Source organism: Herpailurus yagouaroundi, unplaced genomic scaffold, assembly GCF_014898765.1.
Source record: "Herpailurus yagouaroundi ecotype Mexico unplaced genomic scaffold, PumYag 141, whole genome shotgun sequence".
In the NCBI taxonomy this organism is placed as follows: Eukaryota; Metazoa; Chordata; class Mammalia; order Carnivora; family Felidae; genus Herpailurus; species Herpailurus yagouaroundi.
In genome coordinates, this window is record NW_024412396.1 from 61,934,289 (window position 1) to 61,950,448 (window position 16,160).

Consider the following 16,160-nt stretch of genomic DNA (forward strand, 5'->3'; position numbering starts at 1 on the left):
TTTTTTTTTTAAATCACGCGATAGGGGCACCTGGGGGGGTTCAGTCGGTTAAGTGTCTGACTTTGGCTCAGGTCATGCTCTCGCAGTTTGTGAGTTCGAGCCCTGCATCGGGCTGTGTGCTGACAGCTCAGGGCCTGGAACCTGCTTCAGATTCTGTGTCTCCTTCTGTCTCTGCCTCTTCCTCGCTGTCTCTCTGTCTTAAAAATAAAGAAACATTAAAAAAAAAAAAAAAGTTTTTTTAATCACGTGATGAAACTCTTAGCAGATTTTACTTTTAGCCCTATTTGGATTTTATGTAACTTTTTCAAACATGACATATCGCTCCAGTTTGCAGGCACATTAAATAATATTTACAAAACTCTTTACATCAATCTTGGAACATAATGTAATATAGCAGTTAGTGAAAAATAGAAGTCAGGATAGTAGTAGTGAAGGACTAGTAATAATATTTTTAGTAATTTCCCCATTAAAAGTTTATTTAAAAACAATTTTTTTCATCATGTTTATTTATTTTTGAGAGAGAGAGAGACAGAGCATGAACAGGGGAGGGGAAGAGAGAGAGGGAGACACAGAATCCGAAGCAGGCTCCAGGCTCTGAGCTGTCAGCACAGAGCCTGACGCGGGGCTCGAACTCACAGACCACGAGATCATGACCTGAGCCGAAGTCGGACGCTCAACCGACTGAGCCACCCAGGCGCCCCTAAAAGTTATTTTAAAAGATACTAATATTTGACATCAGTGATTATCGGTCACCAATGGATAGATTAGATTTGTAGTTACCATTCCATAATTCATGTTTGCATGCAAATTATGTTGCTATAATTATAGTCCATTGCCTATTAAGACAAAGCTATTTATGTGTTAGGTTAATGTTTAATTGATATGCAGAGTACTGGGATAAACATACATATACACGTACACACCTGTATGCATATATCTTTGTTATTCAATTTTTTTGCTGTCTGCCCACCATCCCTGTTGCTCATACAGTGCTACAGTGAGATACAGGATCAGGATCCAAATTTAAGCATCAGGAAGGAAGACAGATGCATGCTACTGGTGGGGGAGTGTTGGGAGAGAAATGCTCCCACCTTTGGCTTGAAAAAGTGGACATTAGCACAACTTATTCAGAGAGATATTTGCCAGTATATATCAAAAACTTTGAATATGCACATTTCCTTTGCTTTAGCAATTCTACGTCGAGGAAATTATTTGTAGGGAATATGTAACAAAAATGTATGCTGAAACAGTCATTAGGACTGCAGAGAATTAGAAATAATTTAAATAACCAATAACGATAGAGCACAATGCAGCCATTTTCAAAAGATGTTAAGTAAGAATACCTAAAGGTACGTTTACGACATTCTGCTACATTACAACCAGCAGATTACAAAGCAGGTATGTCCAGAACAATCCTGTTATTGTAAGTACTTGAATGTGGGTGTTTACATGTCTGTATGTTGTATGTGTGAATGTGTGTGTTTGTGTGTGTGTATTAGGCTGGAAATAAATGCCTCAAATGAGCAGCATTTTCATGAACAGCATGGCGAGATTATGGACGATTGTTTTTCTTTGAGCTCTTCTGTATTTATCATATTTTCATCAATGAATATGTATTACTTTGGTAATTTGAAATAAAAAAAAAAAAAAACTGTTTTAAAAAGCACCAGCCCATTTGCCACCTGACAGATGGGAAACTGCTCAAGCACAGAGAAAAACAATTGCTTTAAAGTTTTAAAATTAAAATGAATACTTTTTAAAAATCAGATTTGAGTCCAAAAAGTGAGCTACAGACAAGATAATCAAGGTGTCCCTGTGGTTTCAAAACCCATTGTGTAGTTTTAAATAAATATCACTAATGCCAGCTCACTATTGGCTAAAATGGATGTTTTTTAAAACAAACTCTTGCGATTCCAAATCACATTCATTTACATGAACACCTTCACTTTTCTTCCTGTTCTTTTCATTGGGCGCTTCTCTGTGATTAGACAGGCCCCATCTGCCCTTTTGCATCAGACCAGCTTACAGGCAATTGTCTAGAAAACTTGTAAAATACCTAATAAAATCTGATTAACTGCAAGCCTTAATTAATCAGACATGTGGGCTTTGGTTTTTAGGAGAAAGATCAAGGGAAGAGAAAATAAAATATTAGGGGCTTAAGACCAACAAAAAGCTCAGCTTTGCACGCATGCTTCGTGCTTGCTCCACGTTTCCAACGAATCTTAAAATTCAAGCCATAAGAAACCCAAAAGGCAATTAAAAGGAAATTAAAACATTGCCTGTAATCTCCTCACTTTGATTTTGCCATGATTTGTGATTTTTTGGACACACGCTACCAGTTTTTACTGCGTACACAAAACACGTACACTCAAGCACACACACACGCGCGCGAGCGCACACACACACGCACACGGGTGGTGCACTCCCACACCTGGTAATAGGGCGATGGTGAGGACTGCTTCCTTCATCGTGGAAGCTTGTAACTGGAGTGTCCAAGTCTGAAATGTGTTGAGAATTTTTCATTTCTGCAATGGAGACTTTTCTCCTTTAGAGCAGATTTCTAAGGTTTTTCAGAAAAAGCCACAGACCGGGCTCTCTAGTGACACAAAGGTAAAGGACCTACCTGGGATCCTGAGAGAAAAATGGCAAGATCACCACCACTATGACCACGGCTGTCCGGGGTGGCCTGGTTGTGAATGGAAGCAGGGAGATTCTTTAGCCTGACTGTGCCTTTGATGAGTTGGAGAAACGGTTTTTACCGAAATGAAAATTTGGGTTGAACTGTTGGTGTTCCTTATGTTGTGTTATTTAGTTATATAACTAGCTGGCTTTGGGAATTGTGCTGACACCTGCTGTTTTGTTTTTTCTAGGTCAGAGAGGTCAGACCAAACCCTGTGTGCCTGAGTGCACATGGGGTGTGTGTCTGTGGGCAGGTGAGCGGGGAGCTGTTTCCCTTGAAGGAAATAGATACTCTCTCTTTCAGTCATCCGGGGTAGGCATGAAGGTCAGCCCTTATGCGGGAAGGGGTCTCTTCCTCATTAGGACTAGAGGAGGGCGGGGCTGGTGTCTGCTCTATTGGGATCCTGAGAGGGGCTTTGGGTCTGTGAGTGGAAAGGGATGTAGAGCCCTTAGCTACCAAGGCAATCGCTGCACTTGACTCTGGGTTATTCCCCCAAGCATTCAGTAAAGGCTTGCTAAACACCTGAGCTTGGGTTTAGGCAGTTGGAACAGCTAAGGAAGGGAACCAACTTGGAGCCAGTGGCCAGGGAAAGAGAGCAAAGCCTGCTGGGAGAAGAACAAGCAGGTTAGCTCTGTGAAACTGGCAAGCATTCCCTGGCACTTTCCAGAATGACCTTGGATGGAAACTGGAACAAGGGATTTCTTATGATCTTTGGGGTGGGGAGTCTGGAATCATAATTTGGGTATAAAAGAAAACGTAAGCTTACTCATTTTGTACTCCATCTTGGAAGTGGGTGGCATGTCCTAATAGTATGCATATTCTTATTTCTTTTAAAAAGAGAAGCATCATGCATTGTGTTTTATAATCTGATCGTTTCGCTGAAGAATATGTTATGCAAAGTTTCCCATACCGTTAACTATTTTTACACAACATTTTAAACATGGCTGCCACATATTCAAAATGCATAGATGTACTGTGATTTATTCAACCAATTTATTTCCAGCGTCATTATTATAAGCAATACTGTGTTGAATATCCCCACTGCGAAATCTCTAGATACACCCATGACCATCTATTTAGACTAAAATCCTTGAAGCAAAATTTCTAGGTCAAAGGATATGTGCTTTTGACATATTGCCATCGTCCCCAAATGTTGTATTTCCACCAGCAGCCCTGAATCCTTAACAATACTGGCCATTATGACCCTTAAAACAAAACAAAAAAGGTTTGTGACTTTTGCTGGCAAAATAAAAGGGGCATCTCTTGGCAGTGGGTATACACCTGCCAGACGCAGGCCATCAGGTGGTGCGTCATCGGTGGAGAATTTTCAAACAATAATAAAATGTACTAAATTGGTCTTCTCTTTATCAGCAGCACGTGTCAGCCATACGAAACATTTCTGGTGACAAATACCACTCAAAGACAATTTTTTTGGGTCTAATTTCTAAACAACGATTGCAGTTTTCGTTAAGTTCTAAGAAAATAGATACTCTCTTAAAATCAGTGCATTTTTATTACTTACCTCCAATATAAATAGTATTCTACACGGGAGCTAACTTAGAGAACCCCCAGTTATGCGGTCATCTCCAGGCTGGGACACAGGTGGGACAGCTTCTCAGATTTCCTTTCAAGGTTAACTTCATGATGGCTTGAAGTCATCTGAGTTTCCTTGGGGCACCATTCTATTCCCAACCACCACAAACCACACACGCTTGCATTTGAACAGAAATTTGACATCGGTAATGACTCCAAAGAACTTGAGTGACTTCATTTCGTGAGACCCCTTGGAATTTTAATTTTGTGTCTAAATGTGAGTATAAACCGTGAGGTGTAGTGGCTTTACTCTGAAAGTACAAATTTTAGTTGATGCCTGAAACAGTTTCCTGAATTTAATAATCGAGATTTGTTCTCCTTGTTAAATTCTGGATTGTTTAGAAACTAAAGAACAGGTCAAAAGAAAAAAAACGTTACTGAAAAACTGTTAGTTACTGGACAATTATTTTCATAAAATATTATACCAGATGGCAATCAAAGGGACCAAGTTCAAACTGTTGATATATTTAAAAAAAAAAAAAAACTATTGAATAAATAGTAGAATTGCTTTTCTTTTGGGGGCTGTAACAGGTCTTTCATTTCTTATTTTATTAAAAATGTAAAATTTATTTATTATATGTTACACAAAGTTCAATAAAAGAAAATTTTCAATGTCTGCATTTCTCTTCTGGTCACTGTTATTATTTCATATGATTATTACTGAAAATAATTTTGGCCTGTAGAGGAAGAGGGGGGTTTAGGACTGGCTATCTACTCTCAAGGGCCTAACACAGCCTCCCTCCCTTGTTCAAAAGTGACGGAGAATTTCAAGATGGTGACACTAGAGCAGTGAACTAAGCTTGGAGTGCTTCTGAACATGACGGGCCCTGGTTTTGTGTGCCCAGTATGCTGGGAACGCCACTGTCTCCAGGTTGGTTCCCTTCCTTGATTACAGGTGAGGCTTCCGGATGTGCTGCCCCTCTCCCCTAACCTTCAGAGAGGAGCTTCTCCAATGCCCTTCAGATTCTGCATCACCCCCACAGATGACATCAGCTCTACCCTCCCATGCCCAGCTGTAGCCAAAGGGCTAGGATGACTCTCAACCTCAGTTCACCAGAAAAGTTGATTTCCCAGAACTGCACCCTCCCAGATCTTTTTGAAACAAATCATTATTTTACCAAACCAATAGTTCTTACTCTATTTATTGGATCTTAGGGAAACCTGACTATTGGGTAGTTGTTTCCTTGCCTGTTGTCTCTTTGGGGCTGAGACTTACACCGAATCTGTGCTGCGTAAAGAGAGGTCAAATTTGGCTTACTCGTTTCCCAGCATGCCACTTACAGGCAAGCACCAGTGATGATTTGGATGCCACGGAACTGTGACTGTTTGAAGATAAAGCGATGGTGATGAAGGTTGGACATTTTTATCCAAGGGCACATGGCATTCCAGGTCCTATGGAGGGAAACAGAGGAAAAAGTGAGGTCCAGCCCTCCAGGGCGAACAGGCAAACAGGGTGGGTTGGGGTGGGGTGGTCTCTGCCCTGCCCCCACTGGATGAAGAGCCTGTGAGGGTGAATGTCCCTTGGCCTTCATACCCCTGTCTGAAAGAGGAGCATCTATAAAATGCCCCAAGCTTCATGGGTCACTAGTGGGAAATAACTAATAAAAACCCACTTGTGATTCTTAAAGTGCATTTGACACAAACTGAAACCACACAAAGGAATGTGCTTCTAGGGTTTTCTTATGAAAGGCCGGGAGTAAATGACCCACAGCCTTTGCAAAGAGGCCGCCAGAGTATTTCTGAGACAAGAGTCTTGTTTTCATTCATGTACATAAAGGGATCGACTCCTTGAAGCCAAGAATCCCTGATGTGCTTGATCAATGGCTGCTAACGTGCCCATTTGGAGCTGGTAAGAAGTTAAACAGGGATTTCAGAAGATTTGTAATTGTAATTTAAGATAAGCCAGGGATGCAAATGAAGCTGACATTTAACTCCGAGTGGCTGACTGTGTACTGTGGTCTCGGGGTCCCACCAGCACCACACACACACACACAGACTTCCTAGTGCACCCCTGCCTTGCACAGTGCCTCGTGGATGGAGCCTCTCCCAGATCTGTGTGCCAGGCCTGGCCCTGTCTGGGGTCACAGGTGACAGTCACTCTACCGTTCAGACATCAGTCTGGCCCCAAGCCCAGTGTGCTGCTGTTATATGGGTGAATAGGCTCCTGCAACCATGGACTGGACTGGAGGCTAATTTCTGGAATGTCTGCTCCAAGCCAAGAAATAGCTTTCCAGTGGAAGTCCTTACAGACAGGTGAAGGCCGTGAGATGTAGGGACCTTTTCTTGGTGAAGCTCATCTCTTGGCCCCATGGTACTACATCCTAACCACACCACCCACTACCTTGAGACCTTGGCAAGTTACATTCTAAAACTTCACGTTCCTTGTCTTTAAATTGGGTGTAACCATAATGTCTACTGCAATACCTAGCACTTAGTAAGTGCTTAATAATTATTAGAAGAAAAATAAGCATTTTCTTTTACTTAACACTGAGACAGAGGGACTTTGGCTTAAGTGGTAAATTGTATGTGAGGTGTATGTTACCACAATAAAATTTTTTTTTAATGACAAAATGTAGGGGAACTTATATTTTTAGCCGCTACAGAGGAACAGGGATGGGACTTACCCTCCTGCCTTAACTAAAACACTGAAGAAAACATATGAAACAACACTTTTCAGATGTTAGTGGGAGGTGTAGGAAGTAATACCCAAGGGAAGAGTAATAAACAAGGGGAAAGACTTTCCAGGGACAGCACAGGGAGGGAAACCCGAGCCTGATGGTCTTCCTGAGCTGCAGAGACAGCTGAGAATTCAAGCAGGCCATAGCAGCTAGAATTCACGGGGCAGAATACCTGGGAGAGGAAAGTTGCAGAAGAAGGAGAGAGTTATGAAGGGAGACAGCATTGAAAATCTGACCTTGGCTGACCACCGATTAGCGTGTGCATGTGAGAAATTACCTGGAAAAAGAACCAACAAAAAGAGCAGGCTGAGAAATCCGTGTGGCTCACCCAGGTCTAGGAGTGGTTCGTGTTCCCACCCCAGGATGGGGAAAGTATTGCGATATGCAGGGCATAGAAAGAGTCCTCAGAAAGTGTTTTGGGGGCACCTGGCTGGCTCAGTTGGTGAGCCCCGACTCATAGTTTTGGTTCAGGTCATGATCTCACGGCTCATGAGTTCAAGCCCTGCATCAGGCTTTGTGCTCAGAGTGTGGAGCCTGCTTGGGATTCTGTCTCTGCCCCTCCCACTCTCTGTCTCTCTATCTCTCAAAATAAATGAATTAATTAAAAAAAAATAGTGTTTTGTTTTAGCAATGGGAAAAAGTTAGTCCTAGGCTAAAGTATGCTCTGGTCCCACCTAGCAAAGCTTAAAAGCAAGCCTCAAAAGGATTAAAGTAATTTAACTATATCCCAGAACAAAGTTCAAGAATATGTAAAGGGAAACAAAAATATCCAGCACCCAACATCACAACATTTGACATCCAACTTAAAAAATTAGTAGATGTGCAAAGAAGCGGGAAAATATAGCCCCAAATGAGGTGAAAAACCAGTCAATAGAAACAGACCCAGACATGACACTGATGATACAATGAGTGAGTAGACAAGGACATTAAGACAGTCATTTTAACTGTATTCTATATGTGCAAGGCAGGGGGATGCATGAGTATGTTAAGGAGAGATACAGAAGCTGAAAAAACAGACCCAAACAGAACTGAACTACTAGAGACGAAAAATACAATGTCTGCAATGAAAACACACTGCATGAAGGCAACAGCAGATGAAACCTTGCAGAGTGAAATACTAATGAACTTGAAGGCATGGCAGTAGGAGCCACCCAAGATGAAACAGAAAAATAACTGGAAAAAATAAAATAAGCAGAGCATCCGTGAACTGTGGAATGACTTCAAGCAGCCTAATATAGTGATTGGAGTCTCTGAAGGAGAGTGGGGAGGAATAGAAAAAAAAAAATACTTAGATGATGGCTGAAATTGTCCCAAATTTGAAGGAAATTGTAAATTCATGGATCCAAGGAGCTCCATGAATATCAAACACGAGAAACACGAAGAAAACCACACCAAGACAGATGACAACTGAATTGCTTAAAGCCAGTGAGAAAGAGAACATCAGGAAGTTTCCAGAAGGGAAAGTATACATTGTCTAGAGGAGCAAAGAGGTTTCCCACCAGAAAGAATGTAAGCCAGGGGACTGTGGAGACACATCTTTAAAACAGTGAAAGAAAAAACCACTATGTACCTAGTATTCTATACCCAGCAGAAGTATCCTTCAATCAGTGAAAGCTGACATGCTAAAGCAGAAGGAATTCATCCCCAGCAGACCTGTACCACAAGAAACATCAAAGTCCTTTGGGCGTATGGAAAATGATACTAGATGGAAATAAGCATTTATATAAAGGAATGACAAGCACTGAAAATGGTATCCGTAAGAGTGAAGATAAAAGTCTTTCCTCTTGGGGCACCTGGGTGCCTCAGTCGGTTGAGTGTCTGACTTGATTTCGGCTCAGGTCATGATCTCAGAGCCCTGAAATCGAGCCCTGCATCAGCCTCTGCTCTGAGCATGGAGCCTGATTGGGATTCTCTCTCTGTGTCTCCCTGCCTCTCTCTGAAAAAAGAAGGCTTTCCCCTTTTAAAATATCTTTAAATTTTTAATCTTTAAAATTTCTGCCCTTTAAACTGTCCACTTTCTGGAGTGGAGAATCCATGTGACTGAGCCCCACAGTATGAGACTCCTCCTGCTTTGGCCTCTGGCACGTGACTGAGGCTGATTATTTGCCTCTCTGGACCTCAGTTTCCCCCACCTGTCAAATAGGAGATACGGTGTCCCAGCCTGTTTTACAGGGTGGTTGTGATAAGTAAGCTAATAAATAACAAACCCTTCCTAAAACGAAAGCCACCTATTAACATAACTGGTCTTGTTTCAGTCTGGCGGTCCCTTCCAAGAAAACAGTTACTCTCAGTGAGCCTGCCGCGCTGATGCGAAGGCTGAAGCCTGTGTCTGGGGCAGTGGGCCTGTGTCTCCTCTCTCCGTGGAGAATCCTCCTCCCTCTTTTGGGTGAGGAGTGATCGCTTGAGAACACACTTTCTCTCCCAATGCACTCCCTCATTCTGGTCAAGCTCACCCAGTAGGCGAGCCCGTCTTCCCAGACGAACGACGACACCTGTGGCTCTTGCTGGCTTTGCCCGGTGAAGGAGGTAGGTTCACGGAACAATACCGTATCCTGTCTGGACATGAAACAAGGAGCTGAGCCTCATTCGGAGTGGCAAGGGGCCCTGCCTTTCCGCCTGTTGACTTTTCCTGTTTGCTCAGGCGAAGGTGGCCCTGGGGTGACCCAGGCAGGGAGGCTGCACCAGCGGGCAGAGGGCCAGGCCCAAATTTGAGGTTTCAGAATGACGAGTCACGCTGGGGTCACGCCCTGGGCCGGGAGAGGTGCCACAGCCCCTGCGGACTGTTCAGAAGGCTGTCCCTTCTCCTTGTGCTTCAACAAACGTTGGCTGAGGACCCGCCACACACCAGATTCACTGCCAGATGGTTTCTACACAGGGTTTAATTTCTTCTTCACGGCAGCCTCGTGAGCTGGGGATTTACAGTCCCATTTCACAGAGGAGGAAACTGAGGTCCAGCTAGTTGGCGGCCCGGCTAAATCTGAGCCCTCTCCTCCCACCTCGAGTCCGGAGCCCTTTCTGAAGCTCCTTGTCCCCGTTCCTGCATGACCTGGACGTTTGGCTACTTGCAGGGCACGGGGCTCTGAGAGGGTTTCAGAAGAAGCACAGAAGAGCCGTCCCCGCCAACACTTACAGAAAGGCTGCTCTGCGCCAGCCACTGTGCCAACTCTTCACGGGAGCCGCCTCCTGTCATCCTCAGACTAATGTAATCCTCGAAGAGCTAAATGCTACTTTGCTCCCATTTCACTGGCCCAGCATTGCACAGCTTGGAAGGGGCAGACGGGGCTTTGCAGCAGATCCAGGATTTTGTCCCAGAAAGCAGTGGGACACAGAAGTGTAGGAAGTCTGTAAACTATGGTGTGGGGCACGTTACCACCATGGGCCGCCGGGACTTCATCCCCCTGGGGTGTCATCCAGCCCCCTGCTTGCTGACCTGCCCTGGCCTGGAGAAGACACGCAGGCAGGGAGCCGTGCCCTCCGCCGTCCTGTTGGCAGGGGCTGGGGCATGCTAAGGGGGTCTGGGTGGGGCACGGATGGCTTCACTACATCGTAGGATCGTCCTGATCCCGCTGTGGATCCCGGGCTCCTGCCTGCCCGCCCGTGGGAGGGAAGCCCGTGTGTGCCCGTGTAAAGGTGCCAAGAGCAGCAGAGCGAGACAGGGAGGGCCGCCCCTCAGCAGTGGCCCTTGGCGATGTCCAGAGAACACTGCTGGGCTGTTCCTAAATCCCGCCCAGACCCCAGGTCCCCGAATGGGGGTTCCTTCCTGCTCCCTCAGCCACTCTCCAACTCCAAAACTGGGGAGCGGCTTCAAAAGGCTCTTCACTGACGGAGCAGGGGTTTGGCAGGGACTTGGCCAAGGCCCCTGAGCAGCCTTGCTGGGTCCTACCTCTGTCTTTGCCTGGCCTGCTGCGACCTCAGGGACGGGGCACTGTGCCTCCCACCGTAGCTCGGGGCTCCTGGGGAGGATGGCAGATCGTCCCCCCGGGCATGAGACCTGCCCCCTGGTTGGGTGCAGCCACAGACTCTTGGCAGTCCCCAGACCCGGAGAAACCCCAAACCGCACAGTTTCCCAAAGTGAGAGAGCTGGGCCATCTCACTCAGCCCTGGGCGGAGGGGGGACAGAGAGGTGGGGCCTGCACAGAGAGCTTCTAAGACACAAGTGACAAGACAGTGGTGGCCGTGGGGGTGGAGCCACCCTCGCCGTCCCCTTGTCCTGAGAAAATGACTTGGCTGTTTTTCTTTAGACGGGCCTGGAAAGCCCTGGGTTCAAGCCTCAGCTCTGCCGCTTAGGAGCCGTGAGGTCCTGGGCACGTTCCTTGGCCTTTCACGTCTCAACTTCTTCACCTGTAAGATGGGACTAACAGTCTCCCCATCACGAGGTTGTCAGGAGAGTACCTGCATTCCAGGTAAAGGAAGAGGGGACAGGAAGGACGGAGACTGCTGGATGCCCCTCGGCGGGCCCTTCGTGTGGCCCGAGACGCGCACTGACAGCGCGTAAAGACAAGCTGAGTGCCCTCTGGGCTCTCCGCACACGTGGCTCCTTGTCCCAGGGGGCTGGGCTGCTTCACCCCAACGCAGGTGGCGGGGTCGGGAGCCAACCAGCTGGATTCCAATCCCGGGTCCTCTACTTACGTCTGTGCTGTCTTGGGCAAGTAACTGGGAGTCTCTGTGCCTCCGTTTCCTCGTCTGTAAAATGGGGATAATAAAAGTAACCACCTCATACATTGGTACACATGAAGTGCCTGCCTGGCACACAGTCAGCGGTCAATAAACGTAAGCTCTGCTGCTCACATTCCCTGACAGCACCCTGCGTCAGTAGCTTTTCCGTCTCAAACACTTTGTCTGCCATGAAGGGCCCCCTACCACCCACCAGGTGAGGGAGAGTCCAGAAAACAGGACGTGTCATCGCTTCCCACCCTTCACCCCGGGACCTGTGCGTGAACTGCTGGGGGGAGGTGGCCCTCGTTCCCACGTTTGCTCCAGTGGCAGGGACATGAGGCAGGAGAAGGGAGAGTCCTATGGAAGGAGTCAAGTCCTTCTGTGACGTCCCCCCATTCGCCCGGCTGTGGGATCTCAGAGAAATGGGAGGGAGGCACTGGCACCCCGGTGACCACGCTCCACACGGTCCCATAACTAGTCCCAAATGGGAAGAGCACGCGGTGACAATCAGCATGCTGGGAGCGGAGCCTGGCCTTTCATAAAGCTCCTGGAGCAACCCTGCTGTTTACTCTAGATGCAGAGAAGAGTATGTAAGTTGATTAAACTGGGTCCCTGCGGAATGGCGTGGCTCCACATTTAGCAGAGACACGATACGATTGTAGAGAAGATGCAGGACCATGGAATCCCGGGTCCTCTCACAGCTCTGGCTCGCTTAATGCCAACATTGGCGCGCCGTGTGAGGCGCTTCCGCCTTCCTTGATGTCTGTCTGTGCTTTGCCACATGCCTTCGGTACATGTCAGCTGGGAGAGCATTGTTCTTGGTTTTGCTTTGCTTTTGTTTTTTTAACATTTATTTATTTTTGAGAGACAGAGTGTGAGCAGGGGAGGGGCAGAGAGAGAGGGAGACACAGAATCCGAAGCAGGCTCCAGGCTCCCAGCTGTCAGCACAGAGCCTGATGGGGGCTCGAACTCACGAACTGCGAGATCGTGACCCGAGCCGAAGTCGGACGCTTAACTGACTGAGCCACCCAGGCGCCCCTTTATTTTTGTTTTTTTAAGACTAGGCTTCTGGTAAAATCACTCCTCTCTCCCATGTCCCAAAACTTCATTGCTTTGCATATTTTATCTTTTTTTTCAATTTTGCTGTTTCCTCTCCTGCTTTCTTCCAAAAGACATTTGAGGTAACTATGGTCACACAAAAGGAACAAAGATTCATGAAGCAAAAGAAAAGAACAAAACGCAGAAAAGGGAAAGGGGAAAACGCTTACCAAGAACTCTCGGCTGAGGGAAGTTGCAGTAATGAAATCCCAAGCTTCCTTGCAGCCTGAAAAAGGAGTGAAGCGTATATACCATGTATCTTTCATTGTATACACGTTCATCATGGAAAAAAAAAAATAAACAGAAACCCAACTGATTCTTGGCTCTGAGCTTTGAGATGATCTTGTCTTGGGTCACTGGGGCTTTGGCTCTGGGTCCTTGAGTATGTTAATGAACAATTTCTTCGAATGACAGTCATAGACACATAAGATTTCCTTTTCTTGACGGTGTCCTGTGTCCATTCTCAAAACAAGATGAGTGCATAATAAGGCGAGTTTCCTTAAAGGAATTTATAAGGCTATCTTATAATAAATAAAGCCAAGAATTTTTAAATGTTTCACGTAAAAAGATTTTATTCACAATATTAATCATGTTAATATTGTTATGTTAATTAATATATTATCATTATATATTACATATTATGCAATTGTTATTAATAATAAATTTAAGAGTGTTAATAACTTGCAATAATTCATAGCATCAATAATTATAACAAATTATATTATAATAAATTATAATGAATTATATATTAAATAAATTATTAAATAAATAGTATATATTATTCATATATACTGTTATATATTATATAGTATTACTGATTACTAATAATTAATAGTAATAATCACTTCTGAGTGATAGCAGATTATCCTCAAAACCTTAAGATTAAGTTTCTCTTTCAGAGTAAATTAGGAGTTTACCCATAATGGCAGAAACATCAGGCACCTGTCCCGGCAGCTATATTTGCTTGTGGCCGTATCAGTTTCCCACCGCTGTCACAACAAACCATCACAAGTTGGGTGGCTTGAGCCACAGAAGTTAATGGTCTCACAGTTCTGGAGGCTGGAAGTCCAAGATCAAGGGGGTGGCGGGGCCAATCTCCCTCTGGGGGCTCTAGGGAAGTACTTGTTCCGGGTAATCCCTTGACTAGTGGCAGCCGTGGTATTCTCCCTCAGGATCTGTATCTAAATTTCGTGGCTCCTCACATGGTGTTCTCCCTCGGCGTCTATATCTAACTTTCCCCTTTGTATAAAGACGCCAGTCATATTAGATTAAAGCCCCCCCATTCCAGTATGACCTCACCTTGACTAATCCGATTTGCAGTGACCCTATTCCTAAATAAGGTCACATTCTGAAGTATTGGGGGGTTACGATTTCAACACATGAATGTGGGAGAGGGGGGCAAATTTAACCCAGAACTCTGGCCACGGACATGGGTGAACCCCGAAATCAAGCCGTGGGGACCAGGCTATACTCTTGGAAGGAAAAAACTGACATCTCACCGAGCTGAAACCCGATCAAGTGTCTCCTGTTCAGGCTTATGGGAGGAGAACCTTGTCATCAGAACAGCGTGATTCTTCCTGGAGCCTGGGAAAAGAGAAAGCCAAAGGATAGGAACTAGTCAGTGTTTATCCGGGCCTGGCCAAGAGGCAGAGTCAGCCAATCTGGGGATTCAGGCACCCCGGCCTCCACATAGTTACATTTGGCTCCTGAAGGGGAGGCATCCACCGTGGCTTTGATCAAATCTCTCTCAAGAGTTTCTTAGTTCTAATACTGAGCTCGCCGAACTTGGTAATTCACCTTCTCAGGAACCCAGAGCATACCGGGAACCACCATGCTGTACGTGTGACATTATACTACACTCTGTGTAAATGTGTCCCCTGGCTTTGTGCAATACACATCCCACACAGCATACAATATAGACCTAGGGTCGGTGTTCCTCTCCTGCAGAGGGAGCGTGCAGTCCCCCCACAAAAGACTCTCTGTTGTCAACGAACTCTTTGGCACTCTGGTTTATCCATCAGTCTTTTATGACTTTGGTTAATGGTAGTCTGCCCCACTCTCCCCGTGTCCCTCTGGCTGTGAAACCGGAGAACAGTTCTTCGGAGGTGTTAATTCAGAGAATAGATAAGAAATAAGGTGTGAGAGGCAGGAGGTGGAGAGGAAGGATCCTATAGAGAGAGGGTGTAGTGGTGCAGCTGGAAGAACAGTGGAGCACAAACAAATGTCCTGTGGGCTGAAGTGGACCGATGGCGTATGAGTAGTTGGCAGCGGGGGCGGGGAAGTGGCAAAGTAAAGGCTCCAAAATAGCACTGAGTGCAAGAAAACTGGGACAAGAGGAAAGGAAATGTAACAAGCATTAATGACGCTTCCGTGTTGTTTTTCAAAGAGACACAAATTAAAGACTGAAATTCCTGGGTGTTTTGTTTGCCGTTTGCCTTTTGCTGTTGGTACTCCTGATTACTTTTGGCTATTTGATGGGGCTTCTTTGAAAGCAACTCCGTATAGAAAGAACAGTGCTGTCCAAGAGAAATAGACTCTGGTCTGCATATGTAATTTTAAGTGTTCTAATGGTAGTCACTTTAGAAAAAGAAAAAGAAACAGGTGCAATTGATTTTAACAATATATTTTGTTTAACGCAAATATCCAAATATTATTGCAATATGTAGTCAGCATTTTCAACGGTATTAGTGAAATAGTTTACATCCTCTTTTTCATATTGAGTCTTTAAAAATCCGGTATATTTAGAGCACATCTCAATTTGGATTCTCTATTTCAACTGCTCTGTGGTGATCACACACGTGCATTAGCACAGATAGAGGCTGGACTATGCAGTTCTGGGTTTCTTAAGAATAAAACGATAATCATAATAGTAGTAGTAATTAATAATATTTATTGAGCATCTTAGATGCCTCTTAGATGTGACACATGTCATATGAACCCTGTTTCTCATGCAGCGGTATAGTTAATCCTCTTAACAACCTTATATGGAAGGTACTATTATTATCCCATTCTACAGATGCTGAAACAGAGCCTCAGAGAGGGTGAGTGATTTACCCAGGGCCACACAGCTGAGAAAGGGCAGAGCCGGGACTGGAAACCCAGTCTGCCTGACGCCAGCACTCGGTGTTCTTTTCTCAGGGTCAGCGAAGAGGCTGGCCACTGCCCACGCTTTCCCCAACCCCCTCCTCAGAGCTCAAGGATGGACTTTCTTTTCTGATTAGTGGAGCTGTCACGTTGCCTTAAAGAACAGACCGGAAAGAACGTTAATGGTACGGCTGAGCATCCTGTGTGACTGAGAACAGGGCAGTAACAAGACGCTCCGACTCTCATCAGCCGGAGGAAGTTGCAAATTCAAAGCCGGCGACCAGGTTCACAAAATGCAATTGTTCTCAATGACACTTACTTAGCAAAGAGCCAGAGAGAGAATTGATTGTCATTAAAAGCTGGACAAGAGC

General features: G+C 45.3%; 2 long non-coding RNA genes across 2 annotated transcripts; both read right to left on the reverse strand.

Annotated features, from left to right (window-relative positions):
* Window positions 1–5,399: 5,399 nt before the first annotated feature.
* On the reverse strand, window positions 5,400–7,399 carry LOC121031324 (uncharacterized). Its single transcript, XR_005790676.1, has 2 exons — window positions 7,124–7,399; window positions 5,400–5,665 (listed from the first exon to the last, which is right to left on the reverse strand). It is a non-coding gene; the product is annotated as an uncharacterized LOC121031324 (long non-coding RNA).
* Window positions 7,400–11,560: 4,161 nt separating this feature from the next.
* LOC121031325 (uncharacterized) lies at window positions 11,561–14,298 on the reverse strand. The gene is made up of 3 exons (XR_005790677.1): window positions 14,205–14,298; window positions 12,876–12,931; window positions 11,561–11,634 (listed from the first exon to the last, which is right to left on the reverse strand). It is a non-coding gene; the product is annotated as an uncharacterized LOC121031325 (long non-coding RNA).
* Window positions 14,299–16,160: the final 1,862 nt, after the last annotated feature.